We start from the raw sequence: 19,649 nt of genomic DNA, 5'->3' as shown, positions 1-19,649 counted from the left end.
CCTAAGTCTGCTATTCTTTGTGTTAATTGGTCTTAAACAGTATATGCATGTCTAAGGGTTAGCAATCAAGGTTTAGTTTAGAACAACATTAAGATTGCTATATGCTTAAATAAGTGAATTGTTTAAAATAGTAAATTTAAGTGCACAATCTACTATACACCCATGATTTAAAACTAGTCAGTTTAATATATTTTGTGACAAACAGAAGGTTAGTCCTGTTTTTTTTTAATCTAAATGAGCTGCTAAACCACAAAAGAAAACAAGGTCAACAGAAAGCATAAAAATGATTGACTACATTCAAATGTAAATTTAATACTAATAATATAAATTAAAGAACAGAGAACTTCAATAGCAACAAACTAGGTATTAAATTGAATGCACCATGCTGAATTAAATAAGCGAAATATTACAGAAACTGGAAAACAGAAGCTTTGAAAAAAAACATTAGCTAGAAATAATCAACAGGTCATGCAGCATCTCAGGAGTCAAGCAGTGTTAGTGTTTTGAGGTAGTGATCATTCATCACAATTGGGAAAAATTAGTGAGAAAATAAGTTTTTAATTGCAGAAGAAGTTGAGAAGGGCAGAAAGAAATATTGAACATTTTTGATGTGCTGAAAGATGAGAAAGGTTAAGTGACTTGTGGGTGATGATTCAAAAGAGGGAATGTTAAAGACATGAGCTATCATAGAAGATTTTCTCATTGAATCTCTCCTGCCTTCTATCCTCACCATCACATACCTTCCTTAACCCTGATTTCCTTTCCACCCCTTTGTTAAAAGTTCAAAGTAAACGTATCATCAAAGTACGTATACAGTATAACCTTGAGGTTCATTTTCTTGTGGGCATACTCAATGTCTATAGAATAATAATCATAACTGAATGAATGAAAGACCACCCATCTTGGGTATTCAACCAGGGTGCAGAAAACAACAAATTGTAAATACAAAAAGAAAGAAAGAAAGAAAGAAATAAACAATAAATATTGAGAACATAAGAAGAAGAGTCCTTAGAAGTGAGTCTATAGGTTGTGGGAACATTTCAATGATGGGGCAAGTGAAGTTGAGTGAAGTTATCCCCTTTGGTTCAAGAGCCTGATGGTTAAAGGGTAATAACGGTTCCTGAACCTGGTAGTGTATGTCCCGAGGCTCCTGTACCTCCTTCCTAATGGCGGCGATGAGAAAAGAGCATGACCTGAGTGGAGGAGGTCCCTGATCATGGATGTTACTTTTCTGCGACAGTCGATGTGCTCAATGGTTGGGATGGCTTTACCCATGATGGACTGGGCCGTATCCACTACTTTTGTAGGATTTTCCATTCAAGAGCTGTGACGCAACCGGTCAATATACTCCCACCACACATCTATAGAAGTTTGTCAAAGCTTATTTGTGCTGAATTTTTGCAAACTCCTGAGGATGTAGAGGTACTACCGTACTTTCTTTGTGATTGCACTTCTGTGCTGGGCCCAGGACAGGTCCTCTAAAATAATAATACTGATGAATTTAAAGTTGCTAACCACCTCTGATCCTCCGATAAGGACTCGCTCGTAGACTCCTGGTTTCCTCCTCTTAAAGTCAATAATCAGTTCCTTGGTCTTGATGATATTGAGTAAAAGATTGTTGTTATGGTACCACTCAGCCAGAGTCTCTCTCCTACATGCTGATTCATCGCCACCTTTGATTCGGCCTATGACAGTGGTGTCATCAGCAACCTTGAATCTGGCATTGGAGCTGTGCTAAGCCACACAGTCGTAAGTGTAAAGCAAGTAGGGGATAGAAGGCATTGAGCTCATCTGGAAGCGAAGCCCTGCTGTCACCCATGTTACTTTGTTATTCAAGCCCTGCCATAACTGTCGAGCATCCTTCGTTGGTTCAAGTTTAGCCCAGATTTGTCACGTTCCCTGTGAGATGGCTTACTGGCGATCATACCTGGACCTCCAAACTTTCTTGGACACCAGTCTTGACCGCCTCTGCTGTTGTTACAATGCATGTTTTAAAAGAAAATGTAACTTCTTTTTTCTATTTTCTGTTTTTTTTTCGCTCCATGGTGGCTGTCTGATCTTTTAAATACTTCTGTCATTCTCTATTTCTGTTTCAATACCATCAACATGTAACTCAACAGTTTTAGGACAGTGCCATTCTGTATGCATATGCACACTTTGTACATTTATGCATAGAATATTAAAATAAAATCAGTTAATTGGTATAAAAAATGAAAGGGATCCAAAATTAAAGTTGGAAGATACAGGAAATGCTCAGAAGATCAAGTGGTAACTGAGACAGAATCAAAATTGTCATTTGAAATAATCTGTTGAAAAAATAGTACTGATGTTAAGGAGTGAGACTCCCTTTTATTGGAATGACAGTTGTTTGGACATATCAGTTTATGTCTGAATATGTAGATGAGTGGGTGGGAGGGAGGGAATGCGTTTGTTTTGCTGTTGTTGTTATAGACCATAAGATATAGGAGCAAAATTAGGCCATTTGGTCCATCAAGTCTGCTCTGCTATTTCATCATGGCTAATCTAGTTTTTCTCACAGCCCCAATCTCCTGCCTTCTCCCCATATCCCTTCATGCTCTGACCAATCAAGAACTTATCAACCTCTGTCTTAAACATACATAAAGACCTGATCTCTAAAGCTGTCTTTGGCAAAGAATTCCACAGGTTCAGCACTCACTAGCTAAAGAAATTCCTCCTCATCTCCATTCTAAAAGGAGCCCCTCTGTGCTGAGGCTGTGTCCTCTGGTCTTAGACTCTCCCACCTGTTTCTGTGCTGTAATTGTTATATGGTTATATATGGTTATGGTTATATAGGAAACATCCTCTCCACATCCACTGTATCAAGGCTTTTCACTATTTGATAGATTTCAATGAGGTCACCCCTCATTCTTCTGAATTCTAGTCAATACGGGCCTAGAGCCATCAGACACTCTTCATATGACAAGGCATTCAATCCTGGAATCATTTTCGTGAACTTCCTTTGAACCCTCTCCAGTTTCAGCACATCCTTTCTAAGATAAGGGGCCCAGACCTGCTCACATTACTCCAAATGAGGCCTCACCAGTGCTTCATCCTTGCTTCTATATTCTAGTCCTCTTGAAATGAATGTTAACATTGCATTTGCCTTCCTCACCACAGACTCAACCTGAAACTTCCCTTAGGATTCATTCAGGGAACCTTGCACAAGAACTCCCAAGTCCCTTTGTGGCTCAGTGTTTAGTATGTTCTCTACATTTAGAAAATAGTCGACCCTTCCTTCTACCAAAGTGCATGACCATACACTTCAGAACACTGTATTCCATCTACCATTTTTTGCTCATTCTCCAAATCTGTCTAGTCCTTTTGAGGAAGCCATGCTGACTACAGCCTATTTTATCATGTGCCTCCAAGTACAGTACCCTGAGACCTCATCCTTAATAATCGACTCCAACGTCTTCCCAACCATAGAGGTCAGACTAACTTGCTTATAATTTCCATTCTTCTGCCTCTTCCCTTCTTGAATAGTGGAGTAACATTTGCAATTTTCCAGTCTTCTGGGAACATTCCAGAATCTAGTAATTCTTGAAATCCCCCTCTGTAATCCAGCACCAATCTGATTTTTTCCCAATCTACCTATGTATTGAAGTCCCCCATGAATATTGTAACATTGCCCTTTTGGCATAAATTTTATATTTCCCATTGTAATTTATAACCAACATCCTTACTACTGTTTGGGAGTCTGTATACCACTCCCATCAGGGTCTTTTTACCCTTGCAAATCCTTAGCTCTATCCACAATGATTCAGCAGCTTTCAACCCTATGTCACCTCTTTCTAATGATTTGATTACATTTTTTACCAACAGAGCCGCCCCTCAGCCTTTCTGCCTGTCCTTTCGATACATTGTGTAGCTCCCAGCTATAATCTTTCAGTAATGCCTACAACATCATACCTGTCAATCTGCAGCTGTGCTACAAGTTCACCTACTTGTTCCATATACTGCGCACATTCAGATATGATACCTTCTGTCTTTTATTCACCCTTTTGATTCCTGACTTTATCTGAGGTTTTACCAACATATCTGCCTGTTGCATGTTGTGTTCTGTGTTGTTCTGCCAAGCATTGTGGCCGTTCTATGTTGGCAGTGGAATGCGTGGTGACACTTGCAGGCTGCCTCCAGCACGTCCTCAGGCGTGTTTGTTGCTAATGCAAGTAAGACATTTCTGATGTACATGTGATAAATAAATGCACCTAAATGGTACCTGGGCCTTGCTGAGTGTAGACACAAATGGCTTCATTGCTGAGAGTTGGGAATGAAATTGAAATTGTACAATCATCAGCAAATATCCCAGCCTTATGATGCAAAAAAGATCACTGGTGAAGCAGCTGGAAATCATTGAGCAGAGGGTACTGTCCGGCGGAACTCCTGTAGTTGTGATTGGGCCTACGGAAAAGGAGATCGGATGACTGCCCTGTTCTCCGAACTACTGCTGGTTGTGACACTACTTCAGCTGCAAAATCAATTGCTGCAATACTGGACTTTCTCAGACCCTAGAAATAACTGAGCTGCCTGGTTAGCTGGAAGGGTGGGCACGAAGAGAGAAATTGCTAAAGTTGATTAAGGAATTGTATTAAAAGCTATGCCTGTAACTAAGCAGTGGAAATATTTAAAGAACTATTTATTAATTTCCACTGAAAATAAAGAAAGGGAGGAGGGGCAATAAACAAAATGTGAAGAGGCGGCACAGTTCCGTAGCCATTAGCGTAACGCTATTACAGTGTCAGCGGCCCGGGTTCAATCCACCACTGTCTGGTGAACGTAGTGTATTTGGGGGATTTTGTAAAGGCATTCAACAAAGTCCCATGAAAAGTGACTGCACAAGGTAACAGGTCATGGTATTCTGGGTAATATCATTCGCACAGTTGGAGAATTAGTTCACTAACAGAAAATTACCATGGGATAAATGGGGCATTTTCTGACTTACTCCATTTTGTATGAGTTTCTGCATCTGCAGAAACTCTTGAATTTAACATTTTCAGGATTGTCAGGCTGTAATTATTAGGGTGCAACAAGGATCAGTGTTGAGACCTTGCTACTTGTAGTTTGTTAACGACTTGTATGCAAGGACCATAAGATACAGGAGCAGACTTAAGCCATTCTGCCCATCAAATCTTTTCCACCATTCCATTGTGGTTGATCCTGGATCCCACTCAACCCCATTCCACTGCCTTCTCACCATATCCTTTGATGCCTTGACTGATCAGGAAATGATCAACTTTCACCTTAAATATACCCACAGGCTTTGCCTCCACTACAGCCTGTGGCAGAGCATTCCACAGATTTACTATCCTTGGGCTAAGAAAAATTCCTCCTTACCTCTGTTCTAAAGGGTCACCCCTCAGTTTTGAGGTTGTGCCCTCTAGTTCTGGATATCCCCACTGTAGGAAACATCTTCTCCAGGTCTGCCCTATCTAGTTCTTTCAACATTCGATAGGTTTCAATGAGATCACCCCGCATTCTTCTAAATTCCAGTGAGTACAGGCCCAAAGCTGCCAAACGCTCCTCATATGTTAACCCCTTCATTCCTGGAATCATCCTCGTGAACCTCCTCTGGACTCTCTCCAATGACAACACATCCTGTCTGAGATTTGGGGCCCAAACTGTTGACAGTACTCCAAGTGCAGCCTGACTAGTGTCTTATAAAGGCTCAGTAAGTGTACCAAGTGTATTGAAAACAGGTTAGAAGATAACTTGTGAGTAACCTCCGAGAAAGATTACAAACGAATATGGCTGGGGTAACTGAGTGGATAAGGAGATGGCAAATGGGTGACAATGTGAGATTATCCACTTCAGTACCAAGAACTAAAAGCAGAGTACTACTTAGATGATGTGAGATTAACAAGCACTTGCATCCATAGATTCAAGCATTTTCATGCAGATTAATTGCACAAAACAATGTTAGAATGCAGATAAAGCTAGAAATTATTTTTAAAAAGAATTTTGGCTTTATTGCCAGAGAAGTAGAACACAGTGAAGTTGTGCTACAATTGACAGTGCTTAATGAGCTTTCTCGCAGATTACTGTAATTCTAGTTTCCTTACTTGGGATATATTTACTTTGAAGGCAGTTTAGAAGAGTCTCCTTGTTTTATGGGGGATAAAAAGCTGAGTGAATTGGGCCTATGTTTTCTGGATTTTAGTAGAATGAGGGTGATTACTTAAAAATATATAAGATTCTGAGGGGGTTTGACAAGGTAGATGCTGTGAAAATTCTCTGATTTAGGGGACATGATCCCTTGTTCTGAGATAAAGATGAGGAATTTTTCCTGTGGATTGTAAATCGGCAATTCTGGACTGAGATTCATGGATGCTGAATCATGAGACCATAAAATATAGGAGCAGAAGTAGGCCATTTGGCCCATCGAGTCTGTTCTACCATTCAATCATGGCTGATCCAATTTTTCCAGTCATCCCAACTCCCCAGCCTTCTCCCCATACCCTTTGATGTCCTGGCTAATCAAGAACCTATTTATCTCTTCCTTAAATGCACCCAATGACTTGGCCTCCACAGCCGCTTGTGGTAACAAATTCCACAGATTTACCACCCTCTGACTAAAGTAATTTCTCCACATCTCTGTCCTAAATGGACGTTCTTCAATCCTGAAGTCATGCCATCTTCTCCTAGACTCCCCCACCATAGGAAATAACTTTGCCATATCTAACCTGTTCAGGACTTTTAACATTCGGAATGTTTCTATGAAATTGCCCTTCATTCTCCTGAACTCCAGGGAATACAGCCCAAGAGCTTCCAGACATTCCTCATACGGTAACCCTTTCATTCTGGGAATCATTCTGGTGAATCTTCTCTGAACCCTGTCCAATGTCAGTGTATCCTTTCTAAAGAAAGGAGCCCAAAACTGCACACAATACTCCAAGTGTGGTCTTACAAGTGCATTATAGAGCCTCAACATCACATCCATGCTCTTATATTCTATACTCTAGATATGAACACCAACATCACATTCACCTTCTTCACCACCAATTCAACCTGGAGGTTAACCTTTAGGGTATCCTGCACAAAGACTCCCAAGTCCCTTTGCATCTCTGCATTTTGAATTCTTTCCCCATCTAAATAATAGTCTGCCTGTTTATTTCTTCCATCAAAGTGCATGACCGTATACTTTTCAAGGTTGAATTTCCTTTGCCACTTGTTTGCCCATTCCCCTAAACTATCTAAGTCTCTCTGCAGGCTCTCTGTTTCCTGAACACTACCTGCTCCTCCAACACACATAAAAGATGCTGGCGAAGGGTCCTGACGAAGGTTCTCGGCCCGAAACGTCGACTATACCTCTTCCTAGAGATGCTGCTTAGCCTGCTGTGTTCACCAGCAACTTTTATGTGTGTTGCTTGAAATTCCAGCATCTGCAGATTTCCGCGTATTTGCGTTTTTAAAACTACCCACTCCTCCACCTATCTTTGTATCATCGGCAAATTTAGCCACAAATCCATTAATCCCATAGTCCAAATCATTGACATGCATCGTAAAAATCAGCAGTCCCAACACCGACCCCTGTGGAACTCCACTGGTAACCGGCAACCAGCCAAGATAGGATGCCTTTATTCCCACTCTCTGCTTTCTGCAGATCAGCCAAAGCTCCACCCATGTTAGTAACTTCCCTGTAATTCCATGGGCTGTTATCTTGCTAAGTGGCCTCATGCGCGACACCTTGTCAAAGCCCTTCTGAAAATCCAATTACACCACATCTATTGCATCTTCTTTGTCTACCCTGCTTGTAATTTCCTGAAAAAATTGCAGTAGGTTTGTCAGACAGGATTTTCCTTTCAGGAAATTACATTGGCTTTGGCCTATCTTGTCATGTGCCTCCTGGTATTTCGTAATGTCATCCCTAACAATCGATTCCAACAACTTCCCAACCACTGATGTCAGGCTAACAGGTCTATAGTTTCCTTTCTGCTGCCTCCCACCCTTTTTAAATAGCGGAGTAACATTTGCAATTTCCTAATCATGTGGTACAATGCCAAAATCTATCGATTCTTGAAAGATCATTGTTAATGCCTTCGTAATCTCTCTAGCTACTTCCTTCAGAACCGGAGGATGCATTCTATCAGGTCCAGGAGATTTATCCACTCTCAGGCCATTAAGCTTCCTGAGCACCTTCTCAGTAATAATTTTCACTGCACATACTTCACTTCCCTGACACTCTTGAATGTCTGGTATACTGCAGATGTCTTCCACTGTGAAGACTGCTGCAAAATATGCATTCATTTCCTCTGCCATCTCTGTGTGTCTCTCTCATTACAATATCTCAGCGTCATTTTGTATTGGTCCTACATCTACCCTCAGCTCTCTTTTACCCTTTATATACTTAAAAAAGCTTTTAGTATCTTCTTTGATATTAGTCACCAGCTTCCTTTCATAATCCATCTTTTCCTTCCGAATGACCTTCTTAGTTTCCTTCCACAAATTTTTAAAAGCTTCCAAATCCTCTATCTTGCCACTAGCTTTGGCTTCATTGTATGCCCTCTCTTTTGCTTTTACTTTGGCTCTGACTTCCCTTGTCAGCCACGGTAGTGTCCTTCAAAAATTTCTTCATAATTGGAATATATCTGTTTTGCATTTCCCTCATTTTTCGCAAAAACTCCAGCCATTTCTGCACTGCTGTCCTTCCTGCTAGTGATCCTTTCCAGTCAACCATGGCCAGCTCCCCTCTCATGCCATTGTAATTTCCTTTATGCCACTGAAATACCGACACATTGGAATTTAGTTTCTCCTCAAATTTCAAAGTGAAAGCAATCATATTGTGATCACTGTTGCCTAAGGGTTCCTTAACCTTAAACTCTCTTATCACCTCTGAATCATTGCACAACACCAAATCCTGCACAACCGATCCCCTAGTGGGCTCAACAACAAGCTGTTCTAAAAAGCCATCCCTTAGACATTCTACAAATTCTCTCTCATGAGGTCCAGTACTGGCCTGGTTTTCCCAATCCATTTTCATGTTAAAATCCCCAATGATTATCATAACATTGCCCTTCTGACACGCCTTTTCTATCTCCTGCTCTAATTTGTAATGCACATCCTGGCTGCTGTTTGGAGGCCTGAATACAACTGCCATTAGGGTCCTTTTACCCTTGCCATTTCTTAACTCAACCGTAGAGATGCTACACCTTCCGATCCTATGTCATCCCTTTCTAATGATTTAATATTATTTCTTATACACAGGCCCACACCACCCCCTCTGCCTACTAACCTTTCTTTCCGATACACCATATATCCTTGGACGTTCAGCTCCCAATGGCAGCCATCCTTTAGAGAAGTTTCCGAGATGGCTACAATGTCAAATTGCCAATCTATAGCTGAATTTCAAGATCGTCCATTTTATTTCTTATGCTGCATGCATTCAAATATAACACTTTCAGTCTGGTATTTGTTGCTTTCTGTTTTAACTGCACCATACCTCTATTGCCCTGTAATTCATCCCACTGGCTGTGATAATGCCTCATCTCCTGCCTGTCCTTTCTATCATTTCTGTTGCATGCTATCTTTGATTTATTTCTGTTTCCCCCTTCCTCAGCCCTCACTCCAGTTCCCATCCCCCTGCCAAATTAGATTAAACCCTCCCTAACAGCTCTAATAAACCTGCCTGCTATGATATTGGACCCCTTTGAGTTCAGGTGTAACCTGTCCTTTTTGTACAGGCCATACCTCCCCCAGAAGATGTCCCAATGATCCAGGAACCCGAAGTCCTGCCCCCTACACCAGTCTCTCAACCACACATTAATATGCCTGATCGTGCTATTCTTGCACTCGTTAGCACATGGCACAGGCAGCATTCCTGAGATTACTACCCTGGAGGTCCTGCTTTTCACCTTCCTACCCATCTCCCTGAATTCTCTCTTCAGAACCTCCTCCCTTTTTCTACCTATGTCATTGGTACCAATGTGTACCAAGACTTCTGGCTATTCACCCTCTCCCTTCAGAATACTCTGCACCCAATCCGAGACATCCCGTACCCTGGCACCTGGGAGGCAACACACCATGCAACAAATCATCAAGGATGCCTCAGGGATTCCCAACCTTTTTATGCCATAGACTAGTGGTCGCCAACTTTTTTAAGCCCAAGGTCCCCTACCTCAGCTTTAGTGAAAGGCAAGATTGACCCATAGACCCTTACCATCAACTGAGGGGTCCCTGAATCCCTGGTAGGTTAATTGAATTTTTGATTACAGGGAGCTATTGCTGTGGGATTGAATGGGTCAATGGAGTTGCGATTAAACAATGAAATCGACCATGAGGTTGCAAGTCTTATTGTTGGGTTATAAACTGGAGAATGGCAGTGCACAGGATATGTGTCACGGAGGATAATGAATTAGATTTATCAGTGCTTCTTTTGAACTAGTTCAGCCAGGCTTCCAAATGGTGATGACATGACAACAGCACTATTTTCATGGTTGAAATTCGGAAAGAACTAGAGCAGACTTAGAACATTGGATTTGAGAGGTGAAAATATATTTAAATAAGGTACAAGTACGTGGATGACTGTTAAATCTATAAAGGGATGCAAAAGTTCAAAAACTTTTGGTTTAAATAGCAACATATTTGACTGTATTGTAATGCAAATGTGTTCATTATATAAAATGGAAATATGTATTTGAGAATTCTGAATAATTTCATATTTCCACAATTGTGTTTGTGGGAACAGGGAAATGGCAAATTAGAAAAAATAATTTAATTTAAATGGTCTCCCTTTCGAGCATGATGCAGTTCCTTTTTTGTTTCCTGTAGTCAGTTAAGGATCCACCTATCTAAATGTTTAAAATGGCATGCTTAAGATTACATTTGCATGAATTATCTTTGCTTTTGAATGGTTTTAAGCTTTCTGTTTAGTCAGAATGTCTTGCCCATCATCATGCTAAGCAACAAGGAGGAGTTTTTCTAAGTTAATTGCCAATCGTAGCAGGCTGGAATCTTCCAATCAGCAGTGTGCTGTGCTGAAAAGCCAGAGCTGACGGAATGAGCTTGTTTAGTCAGCTGATAGGAAATGAAGTGAAGGCTGTAGCCGGCAAGAACAAGGCTCTGAATGTGAATATTTCTCATTGTGCCTAGGCAAGGGTGAGAATCATAAATGGTTACAAATAACAAATAATGCTACGCAAGGTCTGTAATACACTATCGTGTATCTGTGTAACAATATAGAGCTTTGTTTCCTTTCCAGTGGGCACTGTGTAGCTCTGTTAGCACTGGAATAGAATATTCTGTGGAAAAGTTAACTGGGTAATTGCTGTTTGATTAAGGTATGCACACAGTGTTCTATGTAGTCGGTTGTGGGCGAAGCACTGGTTACTTGCCCTGTGCTTGATGGGAACAATTTTAATGTTGACTTAAAAGTAGTTACTGATTATTCATACTGCTGATTTATTTACAATATATTGCTTTCATATGGTTTGTGCACAAATCTTTAAATTTGGCTTAATTAGTTTTTTTTGTGCGGTTGTCCAAAATTGAGCTTTTGTAGTTTCTGTGCAGTATTGGAAATAGCAGGTTTCATTTTTTAAATATAGCTTTGTGATAATTTAATTCTTCATAAGCACCTGTCACTAAAGCTAGTCTTGGTCTGAAAGCAAGTGAAATATTAAAGGAAACGTTTATTCAGCAAGGTGCTAAGTACAGGACGAAATAACCCATCCACCAGAGAACTGAGGTATTGGGTAAATTGACCCGTGTCTGTGTGTGTCGGCGTTAAGAGCTTTTTGTGCTCTCATTTTGATTAATCATGGTGACCAAGAGAAACAATGATGCATTAGCTTTTCCTTCTAAGGTTAGAGGAAATGCATTGTAATAGCACGATTGTTCATGAATCTTGAGGGGAAATTCTGCAAGAATGCTTCAGAATGGTAGTGTGCATGTTTTAGTGACCTAGTATAGCACTAGTGCAATTACTTAAGTTAACAATTCCAGCCTTTGTGAAAGAGTTACTGTGGATGCATTTCAGAAAAGAAGTTCCTGAATGTTAATTTCTAAAGCAATTATTTTAATGCATTTTTTAAAATTATCCATCATAATAAATTAGAAGCGGACTAACTCAATAGCAGGTGTACTTTCTCTAATACCTGATACATTTGTTTTTAAAGTTATCTCTGTGATCCTTATAGGGTCACTTCATGTCACGGTATCCAAGAAATGGTTAGATTTCTTTTTCTCCCACAAGTTTTTAATGGGTATGACGCTTATGATTTATTCATTTCCTTCCAATCTTTTGTTTTATATTGACTCTGTACCTCAAGCCTCCCACTTCAATAGTATTTTTTCATTAGTGTCACTGCTGCTGGAAGATATTCTCATATTTGAATCCACCAACATTGAAGGAACAGCAATAAATTTCTAAGTGGGGAGAGAGCAGAAATAAGGTATTGAGATAAAGAACTGATAGTGGAGCAGTCTTGAAGGGCAAAATGTCCTACCCTTACACCTTTGTTTTAAGGGTGAATGTCTGTGATTTGAAAATCATAGGATTTCCATCTACTTTGCTTTGCTTTATAATTGCAAGAGCTTGCAGCTTTCTGCCATACTATTAAAGTGGGCCTGGCAAACTGCTGCTGCACAACTTTAGTAAGTATGTCTTGCATACTATGGTGCACCAAGGGTTAATGGTGTGAATGTTTAAAGTTGGGTGCCAATTAAATTGGCTGCTTTGTCATAGATGGTGTTGAGCTGCTTGAGTGGTTTGGATACACTCAGGCAACTGGAAACTAATCTTTAACGGCCAAGTCCCTCGATAGCAGAAAGGTTTTGTGGGAGTCCAGACACAAGTAATTTCCTGCAAAATGCAATGCTTTTGAACTATTCCTATCACCATGATATTTTGATGGAAGGTTATTGACCTGAAATGTTAACTGTTTTTCTTTCCAGATACAGTACTGCCAGACCTAATGAGTGTTCGGACCATTTCATGCTTTTAACTTCTGGCAGGTTCTATCAGGTTTCAAACCTGCAATGACCCCAAGATATCTGTGGTGAGATTTTGGTGACAGTGATGTTATTGAACTGAGAGAGTTGCTTCAATGCTGTAGACCATTTTCTGGCACATTTGCATGATGCAAAATTTTACTTGTCTTCAGCAGCCCAAACTTTAACGTCTCTAGGTCTTGTCATAAAAATAGAACTACATTTATTGCCTGAGAAATTGGAAGTCAAATTACCACCCTTCAATCATCAGGTAACATCTTTTGCTCTGTCCTGCACAAAAGCTGGGCTTTTCTGGTGGCCACCATTTTTAGTTCTGCTTCCTATTCCATCATGCCACTACATGGCCTTCTCTGCTGCCATGATGAGGCCACTCTCCGGTTGGAGGAGCAACACCTCATTCGTCTGAGTAGTCTCCAAGCTGGTAGCATGAACATCAATTTCCCTAACCTGGTAACTTCTCCACTTCCACCTCCCCACCTTCTCTGTTTCCGTTCCCCATTCTGGCTCCCCTCTTACCCCTTCTCTCCTGTCCATCATCTTTCTCTGGTGCCCCTCCTCCTCCTCTTTTCCCATGGTCCACTCTTCTGTCTATCAGATCCCTTTACCTGTTCCACCTACCACCTCCTAACCTCACTTCATCCCCTCACCTGGTTTCACCTATCACTTGCTAGCTTGTACTCCTTCCCTTACCCCTTCCTATTATTCTGGCTTCTCCCCACTTTCCGTTCCAGCGTTGCTGAAGGCTCTGAGCCTGAAACGCCAACAGTTTAGGTATCTCCATCGATGCGGCTGGAATGGCTGAGTTCTGCCAGCAGTATCCCCACTCTTAGTTGTGATGAAGCAGTTGGAGGTGATATGGTTTGGATCACTGGCCCAAGAGACTCGTGCTGTAATGTCTGGAGTTAAAATATTGGTATCCAATAATCATAATCTTAACAGTATTTGGGCTGTTTTGCAAAGAATTTTGTTCCCTCCAGCCAAACTGTTCCATCCAACTCCAATACTGACATCCACTCAACAAAGCTCACCTACATCTTTCCTGTTCTCAAAAAGCTGTGTATAATTAATGCTGTCAATTATTAGTCTATCAGTTTAATCGCAATCATGCAAACGGTAACAGGTGGATGTTGTTAACAGTACTAACAAATGAAACTTATTCACAAATAACCAAAGACCAAGAAATCGATAGTGGACTTGCGAACCTATGCACTGTTCATTTAGGGTTTTGCTAGGACTATTTTAACTGCAGAGCAAACCGCATCATCATGGTTTTGGTCCAACAGAGGATAATTGAGCTGAGTTACATAACTGAGATGAGAGTGGCAGTCTTTTTCTTCAAGTCTTCATTTTCCTAAATGTATTGTTAAAGAGCACAAATAAACTTGAAGCCAATATAAATTATGATGAAAGCTTTCCACAAGCTACACCACAAAAGTAACTCAGCAGGTCAGACAGCATCTGTGGAAATGAATAAGCAGTCGACGTTTCGGGCCTAGGCCTCAGCCCAAGGCACACTGCAAGGCCTCCTTAGGGAAGTATTCAAGGCCTGGCTGTTTTGAATACTGAGAATTGTTTCTCATTGTCACATGTACTGAGGTAGAATGGAAAAACTTGCATTCTGTTCAAACAGATCAATTTGTTACAATAGTGCATTGAGGTAATACAAGGTTAAAAAGAAATCAATATGAGTGTAGAATAAAGTGTTAGAGTTACAGAGAAAGGACAATGAGAAGTCTAGACATTGTACAGTAGGGGAGGGGAAGGGGTGGAAGAGACTGGCTTTGATATACTGAGCTGCATCCACAGCTCTCTGCAGTTTCTTCCGGTCGCAGTTGTCATACCAAGCTGTGATACATCCAGATAGGAAGCTTTCTATATAATGCATCGATAAAAATTGATGAAGGTCAAAAGGGGCATGCCAGATTTCTTTAGCTTCCTGGGAAAGTAAAAGAGATCCCTTATGATTGCAAAATTGAGTTTTGCTAGGAGCTCTGCAGACAAGGAGGCAATCCGTACCCAGATACCATAAGTACCAAAATGGAGCAAGTTTCAGACGTGGATAATTCTGGCAATGAGAGCAATGTGACAGGAAAATTAATTGGCCCTGGTCTGTTGCTCAGTAAAGTGGCAGGTGAATCGGCTCCTGAATGCCCAAAGAATTTAAACAGCTTTTGAGGCACATCAGAAATATGGTAGGTAGATACAGGATTGTCTGCTTCAAAAACACTCTCATTTTGACTTTAATCAAGACAAAGAAGCTATTTGATTGGCAGCCTATCCATCATCTTGAACAATAACTCCCTAAGGTGCAAGCATACTTTGAATGCAATAGCTCAGCTGTCTACAACATTCAGCGACAACACATGATTTCTTCAAAGCACCTTCCAAATTAGTTCCTCTGCCATCTACAAGGGCATGAGGCACATATCAATGCCCCCATCTGGAAATTTCCCTTAAGGAAAAGATGTCATCTACTAACTGGACAAATTACAACTTTTTGGAGACAATATTTAATTAAAACTTCAGATAATCAGCATATCTAACATTTTTATTTTGGGTTTCCAGGTTTTACAGTATTTTATTCTGGTGTTGCCCTCCAGGTTGCATCTTAGTTTCTACATTAATGTTTTATCAAAATCCTACAACACCCACCTTATTAGCGTATTTGAGAGCAAATTCGTCCCAAGGACTATAGCATTTATAGAAATGGTTCATTACCTCTTTGAAAACATCAAGACTAAATAACGTACATTAGCATTAATGCTGAAATTAGAATTCGTTTATTATTTGTCACATGTACCAAGATGCCATGAAAAGCTTGTCTTGCACACTGTTAATATGGATCAAATTATTACACAGTGCATTGAGACAGAACAAGGTAAAACAGTAACAATGCAGAATAAAGTGTAACAGCTACTGAGAAAACACAGTGCATATAAACAAAGTGCAAATCATAATGAGGTAGATTGGAGTCCATTTTATCGTATTTGAGAAACATGGTCTTATTACAGTGGGGTAGAAGCTGTCCTTGAGCCCGGAGGTGCATGCTTTTGGGCTTTTGCATCTCCTGCCCAATAAAAGAGAAGAGAGAATATCCAGGATGGGTGGTGGCTTTGATTAAGCAGAATTGCATCAAATGAAAGTTAGAAAATTCATTCAAAGGGGTGCTGCAAAATGAATAGAAGTGAGGAGGATGCAGATGTAGATTAGTATTTGAAGGAACAACCTTTCCAGGAAAGACTGCAGATTCTCTAATCTGGAGCAAGCAATTAATTGCTGGAAGAATTCAGCAGCTCAGGCAAAGCAATGGTGACGTTTCACATTGAAATCTCGCATCAGGACCTTCCATTTAAAATCTTTTTAAACAACTTGTTTTAATTCTTCTGGAATATTATTACTGTTTATAAAGCATGCTGAGGTTTCTGAATAATTTAATTTCCTGTGGGTACAGGCAATATATCAAAGAACGATCTTCATTTGGAGTTGGAATATTATACTCATAACCATACAGGGATTTCCTGCAAAGTTTCTTAAAGTTGCCCATTTTTTATTACTTTGGGCAGTGAGTAGGAAACCCAAATCCCATTTATAGTTGCTATTTAATGTGAAAATGTTTCTAACAGTGGAAGGTGTTTTTTTCACCACTCTTTCCTTTTCCCTGAATTAGCACAGTAATACATAGTAATATTCCAGTACAATGTCATTTAAGCTATTTCTAAGAACATAAAAGACCTGGTTCAACAAAGCTTTAATTGTCAGATTTTTGTGTCAGCTGCTGGCGTGTTTCCGAAGCACGTAACAGCTAAACCACAATGAATTGGCCACAAAGCGTCAGAAGGCACATGCCTTTTGAAAAGCTGCTTTTAGATAGTGAATAATGAAAACACTAATTTCATTAGGAGTGTGTACTTTCATATATTCCAGTTTTTTAAAATTCTGGAATAGTGAGCAAACAAGTTTTTAGTCTGCTTCACTTCGCATTTTGTTGTGTTTCAGTCTGGAAATAATTATTGTTTCTTAGCATAAGAACTGTCCATGGACAGGTTGAGGGGAAAATAGAGTTTCTATGCCCCGCAGTGACTAGATTAAAACGTTGCATTTCAGTAACTCAGAAGTCTTTAGCTGTAATCATAAAAAACTGACCCATTTTGCAAGAGTGCAAACTGATGCAAGGTCCAAAAAGCATTATAATCTGACAAAAACTAAATTACAGTTTAAACAGCTCAGGCACTATCAGCCAGCAGCTTTCAAGCTGATAATGGATGAAAGCTATCCTTTTTTTGGCTAATGTGTATGACAATCTGTGTGAAAAGTGGGAGTGGGTGTTTTTAAGGTTTGAGACCTGTATCAAGTGGAGCATGATACTTATCACATGACTTGTTTTGGACCTCATGAAACTAAATCACAAGTTATATGATAGATTAATGGAACAAAAATATCTAACCTCTGTGTTGATGAAATAGAAGTAGTTATTTCAAGATTAGGTGATCTCTAACACTGAACTACAGACGTGTGACTATGTTTATCTACAAACTTCTCCATTTTACTTGCATGATAAAATAAGCTAGAGTACATTTGGCCCATTGGTCCATATAGTGGCTTGATGAAAGAGCTACCATTTATCCCACATGCCTGTTAAGTTTTCACACAGTCATGGAATTTTTTTCTCTAATTGTTTACAAAATTCTGCTCGGAGTAGATTTCCATTACTGGTATAAAGATGCAGTATAAAAATTAGAACCTTCTGACCATCAAATCTATGCTAACAGTTGCCCATTTGCACCAGTCCTACGATAATCACTTTTCTCCCCCGCACATTTTTAGCAAGACGCTGCAGTGCCCAGACAGCCACATATTTGTGGCATTCAGCTAACAGTGGCCAGCTAACCTGCTGTAAAGAACTGTCTTTGGGATATGGAGGGAAACCAGAGCACCTTAAGGAAACCCACACAGTAACAGGGAGAGCGTGCAACTTTGAGACAGACAACACCTGATGTCAGGTTTGAACCTGGCACTGGTAGGCAGTGACTCCACTAGCTACCACCTCACACATGACTGTGTACATATATGAAAGAAGATGTATCAGGAGACCTCAGATGTTGTAAATCATGATTTTCTTAAAGGAGATAAATCTGACTACAGAGTGGTCTCCTTGCTGTCTGCCATTGGGAGAAGTTATTGCCAGAGTCATCCTCAATTGTTCCCCCCAGTAACGAAACAATTACCTCCCCAAATTGCAATGTGGACTCCATCAATGTGTCCTAAGGATTCCTAGCTTGGGGTCTATTGATTCCTCTGATAACGGCATTAAAAAGATTGGGAACCCCTGACCTAGACACACAATGAATATTATATAACATTATCCTAATCAGTGGGTTTGTATCAAAACCAATTATCAGTGAAGATCACCCCAACATTATTGTCAATTCTTCTCATGATACCTTGCGTGGAGCTAATCTTCAGAACTAAATGTGTCAATAGCGGAAGATCATCACCACCTCACAAGCTACTTGCCCAGTTAATAACAACGTACCCATCTATTGTCAGGTCACTCGTCTGAGTGCTACTGGTACCATGTAACCCAGTACTACCTGTCGCATGGTCGGCAACTAAACCGGCTCCCTCACCAGGCTTGCCTGGTGAGGAGGGTGGCTAGACACCCTGCAGGACGGAAAACAAGACCTGTCAAAGGGCAGATGAACCCTCTCATAGGGTCAATGGCCATCTAGCAAACACGTACCGTGAAGCGTGGAAAGGGCATCCCTTGCATCGAAGCTTGGTCTGGCCATTCACTGCAACAGAACTTCCCCCAGCTGCCTTGGACCCCACCATGCCGCTGGATCCGGGAGAGGATGTCCAGAGGGTGGGTCTGTACCTGTGCAACCCCCTACTCACCTAAAATCCATTGACACATGCACTGTTCCTTTCTGAGGAGTGGGGTATCCTATCAAACCCCAGTAACTGACTGAAAGGAACCATCATCATCCTATGGGAGGGAGGGAGGGATGGATGGGGAGAGAGAGACGCATCTCAGAATCTACAAAACAGACTGAAAACAAATCATCTGTGACTCTGGGGGACAGCATGGGAAGAAACATTCTACACAGTAGTACTTTTTTTTAAACATGCATTTAAGACGTTATAAATAAGAGGAAGAAAACATGGCTCAATATTGGATTAAGATTATCGCCACTATTGGATATCAAGCAAAGCTCTGTGTTGGTGTAAAATTAAAATCCAACTTGAATCCAATTCAATAATGCCCAATCTGAATCTGATCTTTTTGTCCGAGTACTTAAATTTGTATGCCAAGTTGGCCCAACCTGCAGGCTTAAGGATATTTTTTAAATCAAATTTTTAAAATACCTGAATAAAACAAAATTTTTAATTTTGTCTTCAAACATTTGCCAGCGGCTTGGTGCACGTTTGGAACTCTGCTTTAATTTATATTTAAAAAAAAATAAATCTCAATTTACAACCATTTTATGCAGCATGGAAGGAAGATTACTTTATGAACCCTACCGTATCGGCTGGGTTCCCTATCTTTACGCATAGTCTAGTCTAGAGAGGAACAAGTCAGAAACAAAGTTATTGAAAATTGAGATAGCAAAGATGTTTAAAGTTGCAGGAAGGAAGTGGTAGAAAGTCTCAAGGGAATGTCTGTGATAAGGCAGAGCCCATGA

At 40.4% G+C, this 19,649-nt stretch overlaps 1 protein-coding gene across 6 annotated transcripts in view; it reads left to right on the top strand.

Annotated features, from left to right (window-relative positions):
- atosb (atos homolog b) overlaps positions 1 to 19,649 on the top strand; it is a 126,267-nt gene that overhangs the window by 47,653 nt on the left and 58,965 nt on the right. Inside the window, exon 1 of one of the 6 annotated variants that reach the window (XM_072252473.1) lies at positions 11,019 to 11,112. The exons of 4 other annotated variants lie outside the window; for them this stretch is intronic. The gene's annotated coding sequence lies outside the window, so the exon portion shown is untranslated. Of the gene's footprint in view, positions 1 to 11,018; positions 11,158 to 19,649 lie in introns of those variants that run through there. One more of the 6 variants, XM_072252475.1, reaches the window with a different exon arrangement.

The sequence above is a fragment of the Mobula birostris genome, chromosome 3 (genome assembly GCF_030028105.1).
Source record: "Mobula birostris isolate sMobBir1 chromosome 3, sMobBir1.hap1, whole genome shotgun sequence".
Taxonomy (NCBI): Eukaryota; Metazoa; Chordata; class Chondrichthyes; order Myliobatiformes; family Myliobatidae; genus Mobula; species Mobula birostris.
The sequence above is the reverse complement of the archived record's forward strand: the minus strand, read 5'-3'. Positions and strand labels throughout refer to the sequence as shown.